Below are 21,474 nucleotides of genomic sequence, written 5' to 3'. Positions count from 1 at the left end.
TCATGAAACACTAGAATTCATTCTTAAAAATTTTGAATAAAATTTTTGAAAACAATTTTTTTTTTTCGAAAACATATGAGAGATTTTTGAAAATATTTTTGAAAGATTTTTGAAAATAAAATAAAAAGAAAATTACCTAATCTGAGCAACAAGATGAACCGTCAGTTGTCCAAACTCAAACAATCCCCGGCAACGGCGCCAAAAACTTGGTGCACGAAATTGTGATCTCCAGGTTCGAATAATCCCTGGTAATGGCTCCAAAGCTTGGTGCTCTGATCTTAATTCATAATTGTCACAACTTCGATACAACTAACCAGCAAGTGCACTGGGTCGTCCAAGTAATACCTTACGTGAGTAAGGGTCGAATCCCACGGAGATTGTTGGTATGAAGCAAGCTATGGTCACCTTGTAAATCTCAGTCAGGCAGATATAAAGTGATAATGGTGTTTTCGAATATTATATAGTAAAATAGGGATAGAGATACTTATGTAATTCATTGGTAGGAATTTCAGATAAGCGAATGGAGGTGCTTTTCGTTCCTCTGAACCTCTGCTTTCCTGCTATCTTCATCCAATCTGTCTTACTCCTTTCCATGGCTGGCTGTATGCAAGGGCATCACCGTTGTCAGTGGCTACATCCCCTCCTCTCAGTGAATAATATGCTCATGCACCCTGTCACGGCACGGCTATTCATCTGTCGGTTCTCGATCATGCTGGAATAGGATTCACCCTCCTTTTGCGTCTGTCACTAACGCCCAGCACTCGCGAGTTTGAAGCTCGTCACAGTCATTCAATCATTGAATCCTACTCAGAATACCACAGACAAGGTTTAGACCTTCCGGATTCTCTTGAATGCTGCCATCATTCTAGCTTACGCCACGAAGATTCTGGTTAGGAGATCTAAGAGATACTCATTCTAGCTTAATTCATGTAGAACAGAAGTGTTTGTCAGGCACGCGTTCATAAGGGAGAAGGATGATGAGCGTCACACATAATCATCACCTTCATCACGTTCTTGGGTGCGAATGGATATCTTAGAAGCGAAATAAGAAGAATTGAATAGAAAACAGTAGTACTTTGCATTAATCTTTGAGGAACAGCAGAGCTCCACACCTTAATCTATGGAGTGTAGAAACTCTACCGTATGAAAATACATAAGTGAAGGTCCAGGCATGGCCGTGTGGCCAGCCCCTCTGATCTAAGAACCAGACGTCCAAAGATGTCTAATACAATAGTAAGAGGTCCTATTTATAATAAACTAGCTACTAGGGTTTACATGAGTAGTAATTGATGCATAAATCCGCTTCCGGGGCCCACTTGGTGTGTGCTTGGGCTTGGGCTTGAGTGTTACACGTGCAGAGGCCATTTGTGGAGTTGAACGCCAGTTTCTGTGCCAGTTTGGGCGTTCAACTCTGGTTTTGGATCCTTTTCTGGCGCTGGATGCCAGATTTGGGCAGAAGGCTGGCGTTGAACGCCAGTTTACGTCGTCAATTCTTGGCCAAAGTATGGACTATTATATATTGCTGGAAAGCCCTGGATGTCTACTTTCCAACGCAATTGGAAGCGCGCCATTTAGAGTTCTGTAACTCCAGAAAATCCACTTTGAGTGCAGGGAGGTCAGAATCCAATAGCATCAGTAGTCCTTTTTCAACCTCTGAATCTGATTTTTGCTCAAGTCCCTCAATTTCAGTCAGAAAATACCTGAAATCACAGAAAAACACACAAACTCATAGTAAAGTCCAGAAATGTGAATTTAACACAAAATATATTGAAAACATCCCTAAAAGTAACTAGATCCTACTAAAAACATACTAAAAACAATGTCAAAAAGCGTATAAATTATCCGCTCATCAGTTAGCTTAAGCAAAATTTCAAACAGTTAGTGGGTTAATCCAAAGTTAGAGAAAAATAAAAATGCTAGATCTAGATCTCCACTTCACTTAATCATTGTCAATCTATTTCAATCCCCGGCAACGGCGCCAAAAACTTGATGTGTATTTTCGGAAAACGAATTCCAAACACACAATACTCACCGGCAAGTGCACCGGGTCGCATCAAGTAATAAAACTCACGGGAGTGAGGTCGATCCCACAGGGATTGAAGGATTGAGCAATTTTAGTTTAGTGGTTGACTTAGTCAAGCGAATCAAGAGTTGATTTGAGTTGTTTGTGTTTGACAGAAGCTAAGTTGCATGAAATTAAAAGGGAGAGGGACAATTGGCAAGAATTTAAAGTGCAGAGAAATTAAAGAGGCTGAATCTTAAAGTGCAAGTAATATAAATTGCAGAAACTTAGATTGCAAGAAATGTAAATTGCAGAATCTTAAAGTGCAAGAAATGTAAATGGCTTGAATTGTAAAGGGAATTGGGAATGGGATTTGCAGAAATCAAACAAGGAAAAGTAAAATGCAATAAACAGAAAAGTAGAAGATGACTTGAATTAAACCGGATCTAAAACGGAATTGAGAAAAAGCTTGGTGTAGCGACGAAATAAGGAAATTGAAATTGAAAGCTGTAGATCTCAGGACTCAAGAGACTAGATAGCTGAGTCTAGATCTCACTGCCTTCCTAGATCCAACAAGAACGATGCAATCGGAAATAAAGAAAAGTAAGTTGCAGAATGAGTAGAAGAAGAAGCAATTAACAGAAATGGAAATTCAATTGTGCAGAGATTTAAACAAGATCTCAAGGTGAGATTGAAACAGAATTTCTTCAATTCTCCACCCAAGATCCAAAACAAGAAAAGTAAAGAGTGCTGAGCAAGAACAAGGAAGAAGAGAGATCAATTCTCCTTCCCAATTCTCTAGAATTCTAAAGCAACAATTCAAAAATGTAAAGGTGAGCTCTCTATAAGTGTTCCCAAAATTCTCTCCAAAGAAAAGCTCTTTTAAAACTTTAATCCTAAGCTATTTATACACTTTCTTCAAATGATCTTCAAGCCTTGAATTGGGCCTTTGCTCTTGATGGAATTAGGTTGGTAAAAGCCTCTGTTGATTGCTCTTGGAGTTGGAGAGAAACCCATTGTGAACTGGGCCAAGAATCACAAAAGCTTGAGTCAAAGTTTGAGGCAAACTTTGGCTCAAGCTTTTTATACCAGCTGCCCTCCTTTTGCTGATATCCATGTTTGAGCTAAAGTTTGAGGTCAAACTTTTAGCCAAACGTGGATCCCCTTGTGTACATGTGTGGCGCCAACGTTTTCCAAAAAGCTTGAGGCAAATGTTGGCGCAAGCTTTTCTCCTCGAGGGTGTGCAAGTGTGGCGGCAACGTTTGCCAAAAAGCTTGAGGCAAACGTTGGCGCAAGCTTTTCTCCTCCAGGGTGTTGGTTTTGTGATGCCAACGTTTGCCAAAAAGTTTGAGGCAAACGTTGGCTCAAGCTTTTTCCTCCAGGGTGTTTTCAACTCTTCCAAAAGTTTGAGCTAAAGTTTGAGGCAAACTTTGGCTCAAGCTTTTTTCCTCCAGGGTGTTTTCAACTCTTCCAAAATTTTGAGCTAAAGTTTGAGGCAAACTTTGGCTCAAGCTTTTTGTTCTCTCTTGCTCCTAGCCATTCCTTCTTTCTTCAACCTTCTTTAAAACTCTTTTCACCTATCATCAATCAATCAAAACAATCAAAGCTATGCTCCAAATCATGAGATTGTGTTTCTTTCATAATACATGACAATTATAGCACAAAATCTCATGAACTTGCATTAATTCATCCATGGTTGATTGAATCAAAGGAAATATGAAATTCTACCCAATTGGCTTACTTAAGGCTCAAGAAAGTGCATAAAATCAATTGAAAACAAAAGAAAAAGACTAGTGAAACTAGGCTAAGATGACTTGTCATCACCCTTTGATCATTCTCCTTTTATTATGATTAACATGAGGACATGCTATTGTTTAAGTGTGGGGGAAATGATGAGTCCATATTTGACGATATATTTTGGTTTGATTTGAGTGGATTTCATCATATAAACCCACATTTATTCATCCAAATAGCATACTTTTGTGTTCAGTCCCTAAATTGAGCTTAATTTTGAAAACATGCTATTTTGTGCTTAATTTGACTAATTTTATCCTACTTTTATCCCATTCGATGCCTTGATGGTTTTGTTGAGTAATTTCATGTGTAATGGGTTGGAATTGCTTGATAAGAGTGGAAGAAAAGCATAGAATTGGGAAAAAACATGAAGAAAACAAAGGAGAAGCACACATTGGAGCGTGCGTGCGCACAACCCACTGTGCATACGCACAAGAACCACAAAGCCATGTGTGCGTGCGCACAACGTCCTGTGTGTACACACAAGAAGAAATCAGCTTGTGTGCGTACGCATGATGCGTGAGCATCTTTCCTATCTTTTCCTAGTGAATTTGCATTTAATTTGTTGAGTTTAATCATGAATTAATTATCTTTTAGCCACTATGGATGTTACTTTGAGTCGTGTCAAATTCTATTTACTTTAGGTAGCATTTGGCTGGATTTAATGGAGTTTCCGCAGAAAAAGAGAAGAAGGCGAATGATGCTGTCAACCCTGACCTCTCTGCACTCAAACCAAAATATCTCGACCTACAAAGATGCAATGGATGTGATTCCAGTGGCGTTGGAAAGCTAACTTCCAGAGCTTTCCAAAGATATATAATAGGTCATATATCACTTCCATAAAATCTGCAAGGGCTGCGCCTAACTTGAGAAAATTCAAGTTAGGCGCAAGACATCATCAACAACACGGAACAATTAGCGTGACTCCAAGTAAGGCGCACTAAATCCCAAGTTAGGCGCAACATCACTCAACGAAACTCCAATTCATGCTACTAAGCCCAAGTTAGGCGTGCTCCACTCCAAGTTAGGCGCCAGTTTGTCAATTTAGCAAATGGTCCCCATTCATCAATTGAAGACGCGTGGAATGCTTTAATTAATTCTGATTTCAACTTTAATTTTTATTTAAAAATAGAAAAAGATATTATTTTAGTTTTAAAAATTATAATTTAAAATTAATTAGGAATAGATATAAAAGGGAAAAGAAACTTCTCTTCTGGGGATTATTCCACCTCAGTCCAATTTACAATTTACCTGAATCCTAGTTTTCTCTATGAACCATGAGCAACTAAACCTCCACTGTTAAGGTTAGGAGCTCTGTCTATTGTATGGATTGATACTATTATTTTTCTATTTTAATTCATGTACTGATTTATAATTCAAGAATTGCTTTCGTTCTTTATTTTATGAATCTGGGTGGAACGGAAGTATGACCTTGGTTCTAATTGAGTTCTTGTATAACTTGGAAAAGCTCTTTACTTGAACAACAGCTTGAAAACATATTCTCCTAAATTTCTAATTATCTGGATTTAATGGGATACGTGACATATAATCCTCTTATATTTGGGCAATTAGGATTTCTGTGGCATATAAACTAGAATTGAACTTCACCCTCTAATTGGAATTAAGTGACCAAGGAATTGGCGGTTGATGAATTTTAGAGGAGCCTAAAAAGGTCTAAGGAATTAGGGTTTAGTCACATATAGTTTTCCTTGAATTAAATCTTGCAGGATTAAAATAGTTAGTAAAAAAAGTCAATCCGGAAGATAGATATCTCTGAAACCTTAACTGTTTTCTCCATATATTTTACAACTCGTTTACTGTTTGCTTTATAATATTTTGAAATTACTGTTTAATGTTTTTGATCTCTGAAACACCATTTTTTGTTTGTCTAACTAAGTAAATCACTTAACCATTGTTGCTTAGTCCTTCAATCCTCGTGGGATCGACCCTCATTCACCTGAGGTATTACTTGGTACGATCCAGTGCACTTGCCGGTTAGTTTGTGGGTTATAAATTCCGTACCAAGTTTTTGGCGCCGTTGCCGGGGATTGATTGTGATTGACAACTACTCGTTGTTTGATTTCTTAGATTAGATAATTTTTCTTTTAATTAGTTTTATTTTATTATTATTAATTTTTATTTCTCTATTTGTTTATTTTTATTCCCGTAAAAATTTTTTTCTTTTCTTCTTTCTTGTGTTCTTTCGTTCGTACCCCCCTTCCCCTCCTATTTCGTTTTATTCCTTTTTTCTTTTATTATTTAGTTCTCGTAAAAAAAATTTAATAATAATAAATAAAAAAAGAAATAATAATAATAATAATAATAATAATAATAATAATAATAATAATAATAATAATAATAATAATAATAATAATAATAATAATAATAATAATAATAATAATATCAATATTTTTCTTAATTTTTGAAATTAAGTTTGATGTTCCCTAGTTAGTCTTATTTTAATTTTTCTTATTTAATTTGCCTAATAATTTAAAAAATTTTTAATCTTAATTTTAATAATAATTTTCAAATTTTAGTGTTTGTTTTATTCAATATTTTTATCTCTTTACACAGGTTACCTCATTGGAAATTCTTTGCACTCTAACGTAGAGAGTTCCATCTTGTCTTTTATCTGTTTATGCGCAGGAACAGAAACAAGGAACCTTACTTAGACTTTGATCCTGAACCTGAGAGGACTTTCAGGTGGCGTTTGCAACAAGCAAGACTTTACAAGGCTGCAGAATCCACTATGGATCCTAATAATGCTGCTAATGCCAATATGGCGAATCTGAATGGGAATGAACAACCTAGGAGAGTGCTTGGCTCTCATACTACTCCTACTGCAGATCTTTATGGAAAAAGCATTGTGGTGCCTCCTATAGCTGCAAACAACTTTGAGTTGAAGCCACAATTGGTCACCCTAGTGCAACAAAACTGCCAGTATCATGGTTTGCCCCAAGAAGACCCAAATTAATTTATTTCTAATTTTCTACAGATTTGTGATACTGTGAAGACAAATGGAGTGAACCCTGAGGTGTACAAACTCATGCTCTTCCCGTTTGCTCTGAGGGATAGAGCAAAGCTATGGCTAGATTCCCAACCCAAGGAGAGTTTGGATACTTGGGACAAGGTTGTTACTGTGTTTCTTACTAAAATTTTCCCACCAAAGAAGCTGACTAAGCTTAGGATGGAGGTTCAGACCTTTAGGCAGAAGGATGGTGAAACTCTTTATGAAGCTTGGGAGAGATACAAGCTACTGACTAGGCAATGTCCTCCGGACATGTTCTCCAAATGGACCCAACTAGATATCTTTTATGAAGGCTTGGGTGAGATGTCCAAGATGTGCTTAGATAATTCTGCAGGTGGTTCATTGTACATGAAGAAGACACCGGAGGAGACTATTGAGCTTATTGAGTTGGTTGCTAGCAACCAATATTTATACTCATCTAATAGAAATCCTGTGAACTCTGAGGCTCCTCAGAAGAAAGGTGTTATGGAAGTAGAAGCTCTTAATACTATCCTTGCTCAGAATAAAATTTTGAGTTAGAAGATGAATTTAATTACTCAATAGTTGAGTGGAATGAAAGTTTCAGCTATCAACACCCAAAATTCACCTCAAGAAGTCCCTTATGACATGACAGATAATTTTGTGCAAAATGATAATTATGATTATGCTCAATCCTCTTCTGAACAGGTAAATTACATGGGGAGTGGTCCTAGAAACCCCAATAATGATCCATACTCTAAAACATACAATCAGGGGTGGAGAAATCACCCAAATTTTGGTTGGAGGGACCAACCTCATAGATCTCAGAATTTCAACAAAGATTCTCAGGGCGGTTTCTAACAGAACAATCACAATAACCGCCAATTTCAGTCTCATCAACAACAACCACCTCAGCAGGAAAATTTTCAACCCCAACAAGATTCTAATTGGGAGATAATGAAAAGTTTTATGTAGGAAACCAGAGCTTCCATTAGAAACTTGGAGGTGCAAATGGGCCAACTGAGCAAGCAAATACCTAAGAGGTCCTCAAATACATTTATTGGTGATACAGTGGTGAATCCAAGAGAGGAATGCAAGGCTATCACCATGATAAGTGGACAAGTAGCAAGCATGGAAGCATAAGTTAATGAGGAGCCAGTTGAAAAAGAAGCTCCAAAGGAGAAGAAGGAAGAAGTAGAGCACGCCCCTCCAAAGCGTGCGGACAACCCATTCCCGGACTCTCTTGACACTTATCCTACATTGCCAAAGGCTCCTGAGTACAAGCCTAAAATGCCATATCCTCAAAGACTCCAAAACGAGACCAAGGACAAGTAGTTTTCAAAGTTCTTGGAAGTCTTCAGAAAGCTGCAAATCAATATTCCTTTTGCTAAGGTTTTGGAGCAAATGCCTCTCTATGTCAAGTTCATGAAGGAGCTGTTGTCAAAAAAGAAGCCTTTAAGGGGAGATGAGACAGTGGTCCTGACTAAGGAATGTAGTGCCATAATTCAAAATAACTTGCCAAGGAAGATGCCAGATCCAGGGAGCTTTCAAATTCCATGCCCTATTGGGAGCACAACTTTGAGAAAGCGTTATGTGATCTGGGAGCAAGCATTAATTTAATGCCCTTGTCTGTGATAAAGAAGCTACAAATCCAAGAGGCACAACCCACAAGGATAGCATTACAGATGGCAGACAAATCTATGAAGCCTGCATACGGATTAGTGGAGAATATTTTGGTCAAAGTGGGTAAGTTCTTCCTCCCAGCAGATTTTGTGATTATTGACACAGGGGAGGATGAGAATGCCTCTATAATTCTAGGAAGACCATTCCTCGCCATTGGAAGAGCTCTGATTGATGTGGAAGAAGGTGAATTAGTGCTTAGAGTGCATAATGAGCAATTAGTCTTTCATGTCTTCAAAGATATTCAGCAGGTGAAGAAGAGAGGTGCATGCAGACTAAACTTATTGATCCAAACCTTCAAGAACCCCCTGATGATGCACAGCAGAATCTGCAGCCCAAACCTCCTTTGGTGACAATCAATAAAATTTCTCCTAACATCAAACCTAAGTTTGGTGTCGGGAATGCATCATCCACCAAGGAGGAGGTCCCCAAAAAGAAGAAAGTACCCATGGGATGGAGAAACAAAAAGATTTCCACTGAAGGCTTCTCCCCAGGAATGAAAGTGGTGTTGACTAGCAATCCAGTGTTCACTTACACAGTAAACAGAATCCTCTCTCTAGAGCATATTGAGCTACTTTATAGGGACACAGGGAGAAGATTCACAGTGAGGGGTGAAGAGCTGAGCCCCTATGATCCTCCTCCTTAGAGGAGCTGACCGTCAAGCTAGTGATGGTAAAGAAGCGCTTGTCGGGAGGCAACCCGATATTTTGGTATCCTTAGTTATTTTTCCGTTGCATTAGTTTTATTATCTATTTGATTTTTATTGATTTTTTACTGTTTTTTGTGCTTTACGTATGTTTGGATCATGCAGAATTTTGAAACAGAACAGGTTTTTTAAAACAGAGTTACAGAACGCACAGAGATGCATTTGTCTCGGGAGGATCTGCGCCTAACTTGAGAATTCTCAAGTTAGGCGCCATATACTACGCACCAAGGAGCAATCTTCTCTGGAGGGTCTGCGCCTAACTTGAGAATTTTCAAGTTAGGCGCAAGGTGGATGACCAATGATTCTTGTACTCTCGAGACGGTCCAAGTAAGGCGTAGTGTTTTTCAAGTTAGGCACCGTGGAACTTTTGACTTGCGGGAGGCTCCAAGTAAGGAGTGCTGGGGAAGGCCTGGTGCCAAGTTAGGCACAGCCTCAATTCAAGTAAGGCACAAGGCCTTGCTACTTGTTCCAAGTAAGGCGCAGGATAAGCTCCCCAAGGCAAGTAAGGCGTTGTCCCTTCCACTCCATTCAAGTACGGCACAAGGCCTTGTTCCCTGGCACCAAGTTAGGCATAGCATCCACCCCCTCACACATACAAGTTAGGCGCGGTCATATCGTTTCCAAACCAAGTAAGGCGCAGCCTTACTTCCATGGTCTCCTCCCCACCTACCCCCTCATTCATTCCCCATTCCAACCAACACCCCCTCACCCACTCCCCTCATCTATATAAGCCTACTTCTTTCCCCCTTCAAACCACAACCCTTGTCTTTCTTTGGCAAAACAAGCAACCCGATTTCCCTCTTCCCTCCTTCTATCCACATTCCTTCGTCGCTAAGCCAACAACCTTAACCCTTCTTCCTCTCAACCTTCACCGTGCCCCTATCCAACCCCCCTCCCCTCTTCTTCTATTTTCTCTTTTATTTTCTTCGTCCCTCCTTTCATAATTCAAAAAAAAAAAATAGGAAACTTTTTTTTTCAGCATTGTCTTTTATTTTCTGCTATTTGAATTTCTATTTTTTCTTTCCCTTTGTATTTCTTTAGTTTGCTTGGAGACAAGCAAAGAGTTTAAGTTTGGTGTTGTCGCTCTACTTTCTATTTTTCTTTCTGTTTTTCTGTTGTAATGGCACCCAAGACTACCACATCTTCAAAGAAAAGAAAAGGAAAAGAGCCAGCCACTAGTTCTCATGACGCACACAGATTTAGATCCAAGCTTCATGAAGAACATTTTTATGAGTATACTATAAAGAGGGCCTTACAGAGCACATCCTGAGGAGAGAGATCCCCACGAGGATTGATTGAGGTGGTTTAGTTCTTTTCACCTTCTATAATAGTTTGCCATTACTTTAATATATACCTGTTTTCTGTCATTTTGCTTTATTTATCGCATGATCCTTTATTATTTAAGTTCCTAGGTTTTAGTTTAAGTCTGCTATTTTTAAAAAATTTCTGTTATTTGCTTTAATTCTGGAAAGTGTCTCATGTATTGCTCACTGAGCTTGAAATCAAAAAGAAAGAAGAAAAGATGTAGTGCATGAGAAATTGAGTTTAATTTTAAGAGTAGTCTCGTTTATCCAAATATGGTGGTATTTTCTGTGACTCTAAATGCATGACATGAACAGTGTATATTTGAATTTGAATCAAAGAATGTTGATGTATATGGAACAAGAATTTAGAAAACTATTATGAATTCTCTACAATAAGTGAAAGTTTAATCCTTGAAGCAGAAGAAACAACAAAAGAAAAATAAAAGCAAGGTCTAAGGCTCTGAGCATCAATGACTAACGAGGTCAGACATGATTAAAAGCTCAAAGAGTTGTTTCTCTGGTCATATGCTTGTGGTGTGATTGTGTGATTGTGTCAAGTAATCCTTGAGACAAAACACTAAGAGTCGAGATCAAATGCATTTGACAAGAGTATGCCAAAGGCTTTGAGCACCACTGTCTGGGAGTAACTGAAAGAAAAATCAGAACTTAAAGAGAGTTCCCCAGTTAAGTGCTTGTGGTATTTTTGTGTCAAGTGAAGCTTGAGACAAAATATTTAAAGTCACGACTAGGCTCAAGGTGCAAAGCACCAAAGAAAAGAGAATCAAAGGAAATTTGCTGTGCTCAAGGATTAAATTGAAGTACAAAAGATTAGAGAATTCATAAAATTATCCGGATTCTAATTCCGAATGACAGTGACATCCTTCTGATTCAAAGGAGAGTGAGATGCCAAAACTATTCAGGATTACAGTTGTAAACCCCACTATAAGAAGAGACACGAGCTTAATCGAACTCTCATTCTCATGCAAAATCACATCCTAAGCCTATATTAGTTTGGTTGCTTGAGGACAAGTAACAATTCAAGTTTGGTGTTGTGATGCGTGAGCATCTTTCCTATCTTTTCCTAGTGAATTTGCATTTAATTTGTTGAGTTTAATCAAGAATTAATTATATTTTAGCCACTATGGATGTTACTTTGAGTTGTGTGAAATTCTGTTTACTTTAGGTAGCATTTGGCTGGATTTGATGGAGTTTCCACAGAAAAAGAGAAGAAGGCGAATGATGCTGTCAACCCTGACCTTTCTGCACTCAAACCTAAATATCTCGAGCTACAAAAGTCCAAAGGATGTGATTCTAGTAGCGTTGGAAAGCTAACTTCCAGAGCTTTTCAATGATATATAATAGTCCATACTTCTTTTCCATATATAATAGTCCATACTTCTCTTCCATCAACAACACGCAATAATTAGCGTGACTCCAAGTAAGGCGCACTAAATCCCAAGTTAGGCACAACATCACTCAACGAAACTCCAATTCATGCTGCCAAGCCCGAGTTAGGAGTGTTCCACTCCAAGTTAGGCGCCAGTTCGTCAATTTAGCAAGTGGTCCCCATTCATCAATTGAGGACGCGTGGATTGCTTTAATTAATTCTGATTTAAACTTTAATTTTTATTTAAAAATAGAAAAAGATATTATTTTAGTTTTAAAAATTATAATTTAAAATTAATTAGGATTAGATATAAAAGGGAAAAGAAACTTCTCTTCTGGGGATTATTCCACCTCAGTCCAATTTACAGTTTACCTGAATCCTAGTTTTCTCTCTGAACCATAAGCAACTAAACCTCCACTGTTAAGGTTAGGAGCTCTGTCTATTGTATGGATTGATACTATTATTTTTCTATTTTAATTCATGTACTAATTTATAATTCAAGAAAATTGTTTTCGTTCTTTATTTTATGAATCTGGGTGGAACGGAAGTATGACCTTGGTTCTAATTGAGTTCTTGTATAACTTGGAAAAGCTCTTTACTTGAACAACAGCTTGAAAACATATTCTCCTAAATTTCTAATTATCTGGATTTAATGGGATACGTGACATATAATCATCTTATGTTTGGGTAATTAGGATTTCTGTGGCATATAAACTAGAATTGAACTTCACCCTCTAATTGGAATTAAGTGACCAAGGAATTGGCGGTTGATGAATTTTAGAGGAGACTAAAAAGGTCTAAGGAATTAGGGTTTAGTCACATATAATTTGCCATGAATTAAATCTTGCAGGATTAAAATAGTTAGTAAAAAAAGTCAATCCGGAAGATATATATCTCTGAAACCTTAACTGTTTTCTCCATATATTTTACAACCCGTTTACTGTTTTCTTTCTAATATTTTGAAATTACTGTTTAATGTTTTTGATCTTTCAAACACCATTTTCTGTTTGTCTAACTAAGTAAATCACTTAACCATTATTGCTTAGTCCATCAATCCTCGTGGGATCGACCCTCATTCACTTGAGGTATTACTTGGTACGAACCACGCACAAAGGGTGCGTGTGCTGCGAGCAAAAGGGGTGTCACAAGCTGTGCGTGCACTCAGGGCTATTTGCACGCACATGTGGGTCTCTCTTTTTTTTTTAAAGGTAAAATGTGCGTTCGCACGCATGATGTGCGGACGCACATGGAGAAAGGAGGGCAGTGTAGACACGCACAAGCCGTGCGCGTGCTGTGAACAGAGAGGGTGTTTAGGAGTGTGCGCGTGCACATTACTGTGCGGACGCACAAGGACGGAGAAACAGGGTGGCTATGCGCACGCACAAGGCATCAAACATGACACCCAAAATAGGTTTTCAAGTCCCAAAACATGTTAAAACTCTAAAAACACATTATTCTACTAAAATTACCTAATCAAACATCAAAAAACAACTAAACTAACCAAGCAATATAACCAATTATTCAAGAAATAGAAGCTAAAAGAGAGAAGGTTAAAAGGATATTACCATGGTAGGGTGTCTCCCACCTAGCACTTTGGTTTAAAGTCCTTAAGTTGGACTTTTTGAGGAGATCCTTGTTAGGACGGCATATGTTTCCACTCCTCCTTGAATCTCCAACCAAGTTTACTCTTGATTTGACCTCTGGGGTCCCAAATGAATTGCATCAAACTCTTGAGAGACTCCAAGCTAGCAACTAGGATCCATAAGTGTTGAGTCTTAAAACCAATGCCTGGATCCCATACTCTAGTCTCTTGTTCATCTTCATTGCTGTACTTAGATGAACATTGTTTTAAATCACCATTAGAACACTTGGACGCTCCCCAGAATCCACTAAATTGACTCTTGCACCATAATGGAGCTCTAAATGTTGGATTGGCTCCTTTGATGAACTTTCCATTTCTTTGCCAATTAACATTCTTCTCTCCACCATCTACTACTCCAAGAAGGGTTTTAAGTTGATAATCTATCTCTAATCCGTCTCTCATACACCCTCAGAACCACTGGAGTGTTGCAAGGCCTCAAACACATTAAGGACAACTTCCTCTTCATTGACTCTTAGAGTTAATTCACCCTTTTGAACATCAAAAAAGGTCTTCCCAAAATAATAGAGGTATTTTTGTCCTCTTCCATATACAGTATGAAAAATTCAGTAGGAAAAATAAATAGTCTTACTTTCACAAGTAAATTCTCAATAACTCCCAAAGAAAACTTAATTGGTCGATTAGCAAGTTGAAGAGAAATACGTGTGAGTTTTACCTCATCAATTTGGAGCTTTCTCATCAATGAAAGTGGCATGAGGTTGATGCTAGCTCCAAGGTCTCATAATGCCTTCTGAATAGTGATGTCTCTAATGGTGCAAGGAATAAAAAAGCTTCCCCAATCTTGCATTTTCTCTAGGAGATCCTGTTAAATAATAGCACTACATTCCTTAGTAAGCACCACTGTTTCATTCTCTTTCCAATTCCTCTTGTTAGTCAATAACTCCTTTATGAACTTGGCAAAAAGAGGCATTTGTTCAAGGGCATCTGCAAAAGAAATGTTGGTCTGAAGCTTCCTGAAGACCGCTAAAAATTTGGAAAATTGCTTGTCTTTAGAGGCCTTCTGAAGTCTTTGAGGATATTGCATCCTGGGCTTGTACTCAATTGCTTTAGGCAACACCGGATATTTCTCAAGATCAACCAGAAAAGGGTTATCCGGGTGTCTTGGGGGGTGACAATGCCCAAGAGCATAGGTTTGGATTTTTGCACTAAAAATAGAATTTGTACGTTGCAAGTATAGTCCAAACCCAACAATTGAGCATCAATCAAATGTAATATTCAAATCAATTATAAACTGAGATCAAGAGTAATTCAACCTCGGCTCGTTCTCCCTAGGACGCAATTGAAGTGCTACTTTCTTGGTTGTTAAGAAAAAGGGGTTTTGAATCAAGGAACGAAAGATTAAATGAACTTAACAAATAAAAGAACAAAGAGATGATCAAACATGGAATTAATGCAAGCAAAAAGGAAACAAGTTCAAAACTAGTGAAAATGCTAAGATATGCATGAAAAGTCTTGACTTGAGAATGAGAGTCTAAGGAATCCTATCATTGCCATAACCACAACTATGGAAATTAACATGAGTTAATCTCGCTTAGTTAACCCCAAACATCGAGGAGTAAGTCAAGCAAGCATAATTGACCTTAATCTATAAGTCCTAACTAACTTACCAAACTAGTTGATAAAAGGCTAGCTTTAATGGAAACAAGAGTCAACTAACTTCCCAAGAATTACCACCAAATGTCAGACATTATGACTCTAGTATCCTAGGAACTCAAACCCCAAGCCAAGGTGTGAAAATCTACTCAAAATTACCAAGTGGCATTTTCACAAACACTTGGTGGGCATAAAGCCAAAACATGAGAAATTGCAAGAAAAATTAGGAAACTATAACCAACTATTCACAAAACCAAATATAAACAAGAAATCAAACAGAAAGGAAGCATGAAACATAAAATTCATCAATCAAAACTTCAAGAACTCAAAATTGCAATCATGAACAAAGTAACTTGAACCAAAAGGAAATGAAAGTAAAAATGCTATAATTAAAAAGGAAATTGAGAGTACTTACAATTAAAGAAGCAAAATCCAGAATTAAACCTTGCTATAAAATGCTACAATGGAAATGGAAATGAAATCCTAAGAGAGCATTCTACTCTATACTACTCCTACTCCTAATTATGTTCTAAAAACTATCTAAGTGAGCTCTCTTGATATGTTTTGAATTTCCTTTCATATAGCATCCAAATTCAGCCTTCAAGCCTTCCAAAATGGACCAAAAGCCCTCAGAAATGGTGCACCACGTGTTTCATTAATGAAATCATGTGCAGGATCCTGTGCGTATGCACAGATGTGTGCGTACGCACACTTGGCCGAATGTTCTTTTGTGCGTATACACGCTTACTTGTGCGTATGCACACTTGGCTATGTGTGCTTGATAAACCCATATTTTATGATATATTTTGTGCTTAATCTGAGTGATTTATTCAATCCTTCACCCACTTATTCATATTAATTGCATGGTTTTACTTTCCCTTCCTTATTATGTGATGTATGTGAAAAACATGTTTCCTATGCTTCAAAATTAATTATTTTAATTACCTTTATTCCCATTCGATGCCGTGATTAGTGTGTTGAGTAGTTTCAGATCTTCTAAGGCATGAATGACTTAAAGGATGGAAAGGAAACATACAAAATTGGAAGGAAAGCACAAAATAGAGTTTTTGAAGAAACTGGCAGCCACGCGATTGCATGGGCGACGCGGCCGCATGCCAGCGCGAAAAGGCATTGACGCGGCCGCATGACTGACGCGACCGCGCGCCTTAAGCAGAACACATATGACGCGGCCGCATGACTGACGTGACCGCGTGACAAGGAAAACTCCGAACGATGCGACCGCATGACCCACGTGGACACGTGACAGAGGCCACGCACTAGAAATTGTAGAAAACGCTCATAGCGAATTCTGAAGCCCTTTTGGCCCAAATCCAAGTCTAGAAGGTATAGACCAGAGGTTATGAAGTGTGGGAATGCATCCATCTAAGGAAAGTCTCCAATTAGTTAGTTTTACATGATTTAGGTTTAGTTTTGAGAGGGAGATTCTCTCCTCTCTCTTTAGGATTAGGATTTAGATTTAGGATTTTATGCGCTTTCAGGATTATCTCTTTTTATCAGGTTCAATATTCCTTTTTATTAATTTTCCAATTTTATTTATGAATTCTTCTATGTTACAGATTACTCTTTGAATTAATGTTATTTGAGGTATTTCAGTTTATTATTGCCTTCTTTTATTTACATTATTATTATTCCCATCTGAAGATATTTTTATTCCAGTAGATTTATTTTTCTCCTTTTGGTCTTGGTTAAGAAATCAGTAACTCAGGAGCTATCAAACTCGAACATAATTGATAATTGTTATCTTTGTTAATTAAATTGAACTTCAATGATCCTAATCTTTTCTTAGGAAATAAATAGGATCTGAAGATCAAACCAATTAATCCCTTGACCTTCCTTTGCCTTAGTAAAGGTTAACAAAGTGAAATTAAGATTCAATTTTCATCATCATTGATAAGGATAGCTAGGATAGGATCTCTAATTTCTCATACCTTGCTAAAAGTTTATTTACAGTAATCTATTTATTTTACTTGCCATTTAAATTACTTGTTCTTCATTTACTTTAATTGCTAATTAAACCATTCGCTCCTCATTCTCAAAACCCCAATTTACAACCTCCATAACCAATAATAAAAATATACTTCCCTGCAGTTCCTTGAGTAGACGACCCGAGATTTGAATACTTCGGTTATCAATTTATTTAGGAGTTTGTTACTTGTGACAACCAAAACGTTTGTACGAAGGGATTTTTGTTGGTTTAGAAACTATATCTACAACGCGGCTATTTTTATAAATTCTTTACTAGCAAAAATCCTAACGTCAAAATGGCGCCGTTGCCGGGGAACTGCAATCGTGTGCCTTATTATTGGTTATTGTAAATATTTTTCTTTTACTTGTTTATTTGTCTTTATTTTCCCCTTTTTATTCCATTAGCTACTATGAATTCTCACCCCTTTCGCTTTGAGTTTGGTTCTAATGTTATTGAAAGGAATGGAAGTTATAACAGGAACATGCATCAAGGTCAGAACAATTAAAGATGGATAGAGCCAAGAGGATCTGATCAACCCTTTAGGCAACAACACCCTCCAAGATATCATGGACAAAGACCATTCTACAATGCATACCAAGCCAATAGACATGGTGGACAATCTTGTAATTACCCACAAGCCCCACCATGTGCTTATAGACCATCCTCTCAACATAACTTCGAACCACCACACTCACAAGCTCCTTTTCACCATTCACCACCGTATGATCCTCATCTACCCCGATTCCAGTCCAATTACTCCCAAACATCACCACTTCCCCATGTACCATATCCAAATCTATCACCCCGAGAATCAGAGGTTCGCCTTAAGGAAACAGTAGATCAACTTCAAATAACCCTTCATCAACTAGAGCAAGCAGTAAGTCTATTATCTTCTAGACGTTCGAACATTCAAGGACCTTCCACAGCCCCATGTGGACAATCTAACAAAGATCGTAGCATGAAGGAGATACTAGAAACTCCAGTGGATAAGACAGAGCATGGCTTCGTCCTGGAACAAGTAGAGGAAGCTGTCATTATTAAAGAAGAAGAGTTGGTTGAAGACTTAGGAGACGCTGAACTTCCATGGGAATCCAGAGTTGTGGAAAATTCTGTCAAGGACGTTACAATTGATGCTAAGAAGGACAGTGCCCAACCCCCACGTAATGAACTTGCATCCGTGAGTGAATTGTCTGAGATCGAAGAATCTTCCCCAAGTGAATACGAAGGTGATACGGAGGTAGATTTCTCTCAACCTCCAGTCTATGACTTAAGTGATGAGGAAGACATAGATGGCTTTGATCAGGACATGGATACATTTGAAGAATCTTGCAAAGAATTGGAGAAATTTACAGAAGAGCACAAGGGAGTAGAACTCACAGAACCACTGGAACCACCTATCCCAAGGCCATTACCACCCAATACAAGTTTCAAGTGGGTACAATCCTTATTCTTTAGCTTTATTTTTCCACTTGAATATGGTTTGCTTGAAACAGATGGCCAGCTTAGAGCTCTCTACAGCTTTAAGAGTAAAAGGAAAATGGCTCGTACTCAGAGCTGGTGCACAAGGTTCAATAAGGTTCCACGCTTCGGCTCGAGGTGTGCGGATTTGCATCATGATCTATCAAATGGGTCTCGGAAAACGTTTGGTTATTCTGGTGAGAATCTAATTTCTAAACCGCCCGGATGGAAAAATATAGATAAAGACGAAGGCGGATTTAAAAGCCAAGTTTGGGATCCTGGAATCTGTTCTGACATCCAACACCCCGGGAGCCTAAGAATCTGTTTGAAGCTGCTCAAAGGCTTTACGTGCCTAGTTTGGGACCCCGGAGGCTACTGGAAGTACAAACATTGGTGGAGATTCCTGGATGAGTTCAAGCACAAGCCACCATAACAGGGAGCTCATCAATTGTCCAACTTAAGGACTTTAACTAAAAGTGCTAGGTGGGAGACAACCCACCATGGTATGATCGTTCCTTTTTTTTTCAATTTTAATTTTATTCCGTTTTATTTATTTTTGAGTTTTATTTTATTTTACTTCATTGAACCTGGAATCATGCATAACATTCATATTAGCATTGCATTCTGCATTTTGCACATTAAAAAAAAAAGGGTTTGCGACGCGACCGCATCATTCATGCGATCGCGTCAAGTTGCGAAAAATACTTCCCACGCGACCGCGTCATTCACGTGGCCGCATGATCTGAAGATCGGCGTAAAGATCCAACGTCCAGAAAGTTAGGCTGGAATCGTGCGGCCATTGTGCGTTTTGCACAAAATACCCATGCGATGCACAACATCAATCCCACGCGACAGCGTGAGCGACGCGATCGCGTCGCATGGATTACACAACATCCCAAAAGGAGACAGAGAGTTGCGCTGAAATGATGCTGGATTCGTGTATTTAGCATAATTTCTAGCGACGCGATCGCATGCCCCACGCGATCGCGTGGATTCAAATTTATAACCCCCAGTCACGCGAACCGTACCATTCGCGCCGCTCCCCCCCCCCCAAACCCTTCTCCTTCCTCTCTTCTTCTCCGATCACACCACCACCACCTAGCCACCATCACCGAACGACCGCCACCCCGCCGACCACCCAGACCCTACTGCCACCCACCCCCTTCCTTCTCCCCCCTCTTTCTTCTTCTTCCTTCTTCTTCCTTGCTCACCGCCCCTGCCCTCCTCCGCGATCACCACCACCGCGCCGCCGTCACCGCCCAGCGCCACCTACGCCCCCTTCCTTCCTCTAACCCCCTACACCCATTACCCTTACCTTTCCCTCCCTGCCCCCGAACAGCAGCCACCGCCGCCGCGCCACCCTCCTCCGCCGCGTCAGACCCCACCGCCACCATCCCCAGCCACCTCTTGCCCCACTCTCCTTAATTTTCCTACCAGGTTCCGACAAACGCCACCCTTCTCGCCATTCGTAGTTAATTCATATTTTTCTATTTATGTTCATATTTAGGCTAGTTAGATATTCATGTTGTAGTGGATTCTAGGTTGTTAGGTAGCCTAAGATGTGGTTAGTGGATTTAGGCCTGTTTAATTGCACTGTTTGTGTTTCTTGTTTTATCAATTTGCAATTCTGCTGTTGCTGTGAAGTTTAGTAATGTTCATATGCTGCTCTTCAAGTTTATGCTGCTATGCTCTTTCTTATTCATACTATTTAATTGCAGCTTTACTTTTGATTCATATGAACTATTCTGTTGCTGTTTATTTTCCGGGACAATCCAATTTCAGCCGGAATGCTGCCCAAATTTTTATAAACTATTTTTGACTTTCATTCATGTTTTGGTTTTGGCTATTTAAACTCTGCTTTACTCCGCTTTTACCAAACCAATTCATGAATGCTAGGGCAAGCTTTCTCATTCTCTTTGATTTCCTGGTTCATAATCTGCATTTTTGATGATTATATTCCAATTTTTTTTTTTGCTATTTCTATATCTATCTGAATCATCATCAACCTAATTTCCTTGTTTGGTTATGAGTTACATGTAGCCTTTAATTGTGAATGCTTGTTACTTAGAAACTTATCATTATACCACCTACATTAACCCACTTTTTACTAACTCACTAATTTTAACTTCTTAAACTCTTTTTCAATTCTAACCAACCTAACCTTTCATACTCTCTCTTCTTGGTTTTTCACTTTCTCTTTAACCTTCTAACCATGGCATACTGATAATTTTTCCTAATTAACATGCCTTCTATTACATTTTGGATTGTGAATTCTTCTTTTCAGACTTTTAACTCCTATACAATCCTTAATACACATTTACTTAACTCATTTTCCTTATCCTATTGCTCCTTTGCCACTTTGTGTTTCTTTTGACTATTTGCCTATTTGTTTTCCTGTTTTTATTATATCCTGGTTTTCTATTTGTCAGGATGTCTGCCAGCCAGAGAAAGGGAAAAGCAAAGGTAACTACTGGCAAACGTAAAAGAGGAGAATCCGCTATGTCCATCATGGATATCATGCACGATGACTCCTGGCGGGAGAAAAACTTTACCCCACAGGAGAAGGCCGACTAGCTACTACCTGCTACTGATCCAGTAAAGTTTGCAAACCGATACTGTGAGCTGAAGTATCCGGTGTTTGCAACCTCTAGGAACCTGTACCTAGAGAGGACTCTGAAGATCCCAGAAGAACTCCAGCAATACACCTCTGACCAGATCAAACAAAGAGGCTGGTTCTTCCTGGAGAGAAACCTGACTGAGGTTAATGCATCTTGGGTAAGGAAATTCTACTGCAATTACTTCAAGACTTCCCTAGATACAGTGAACCTAAGAGGGAAGCAGATTCTGGTCACTAAAGAGGCCATTGAAGATGCTCTGAAACTTCTGCCTAAATCCGATCAGCTGGATGGATATCAAA

General features: G+C 38.7%; 1 non-coding gene and 1 pseudogene across 1 annotated transcript; both read right to left on the bottom strand.

The window, feature by feature from the left end:
• Window positions 1-19,951, bottom strand: part of LOC148562487 (uncharacterized) — a 40,973-nt pseudogene extending 21,022 nt beyond the window's left edge.
• On the bottom strand, window positions 6,975-7,081 carry LOC148562488 (small nucleolar RNA R71). Its single transcript, XR_015887970.1, has one exon. It is a non-coding gene; the product is annotated as a small nucleolar RNA R71 (small nucleolar RNA).
• Window positions 19,952-21,474: the final 1,523 nt, after the last annotated feature.

Source organism: Arachis ipaensis, chromosome B6, assembly GCF_059453495.1.
Source record: "Arachis ipaensis isolate K30076 ecotype BB chromosome B6, ASM5945349v1, whole genome shotgun sequence".
In the NCBI taxonomy this organism is placed as follows: Eukaryota; Viridiplantae; Streptophyta; class Magnoliopsida; order Fabales; family Fabaceae; genus Arachis; species Arachis ipaensis.
The sequence above is the reverse complement of the archived record's forward strand: the minus strand, read 5'-3'. Positions and strand labels throughout refer to the sequence as shown.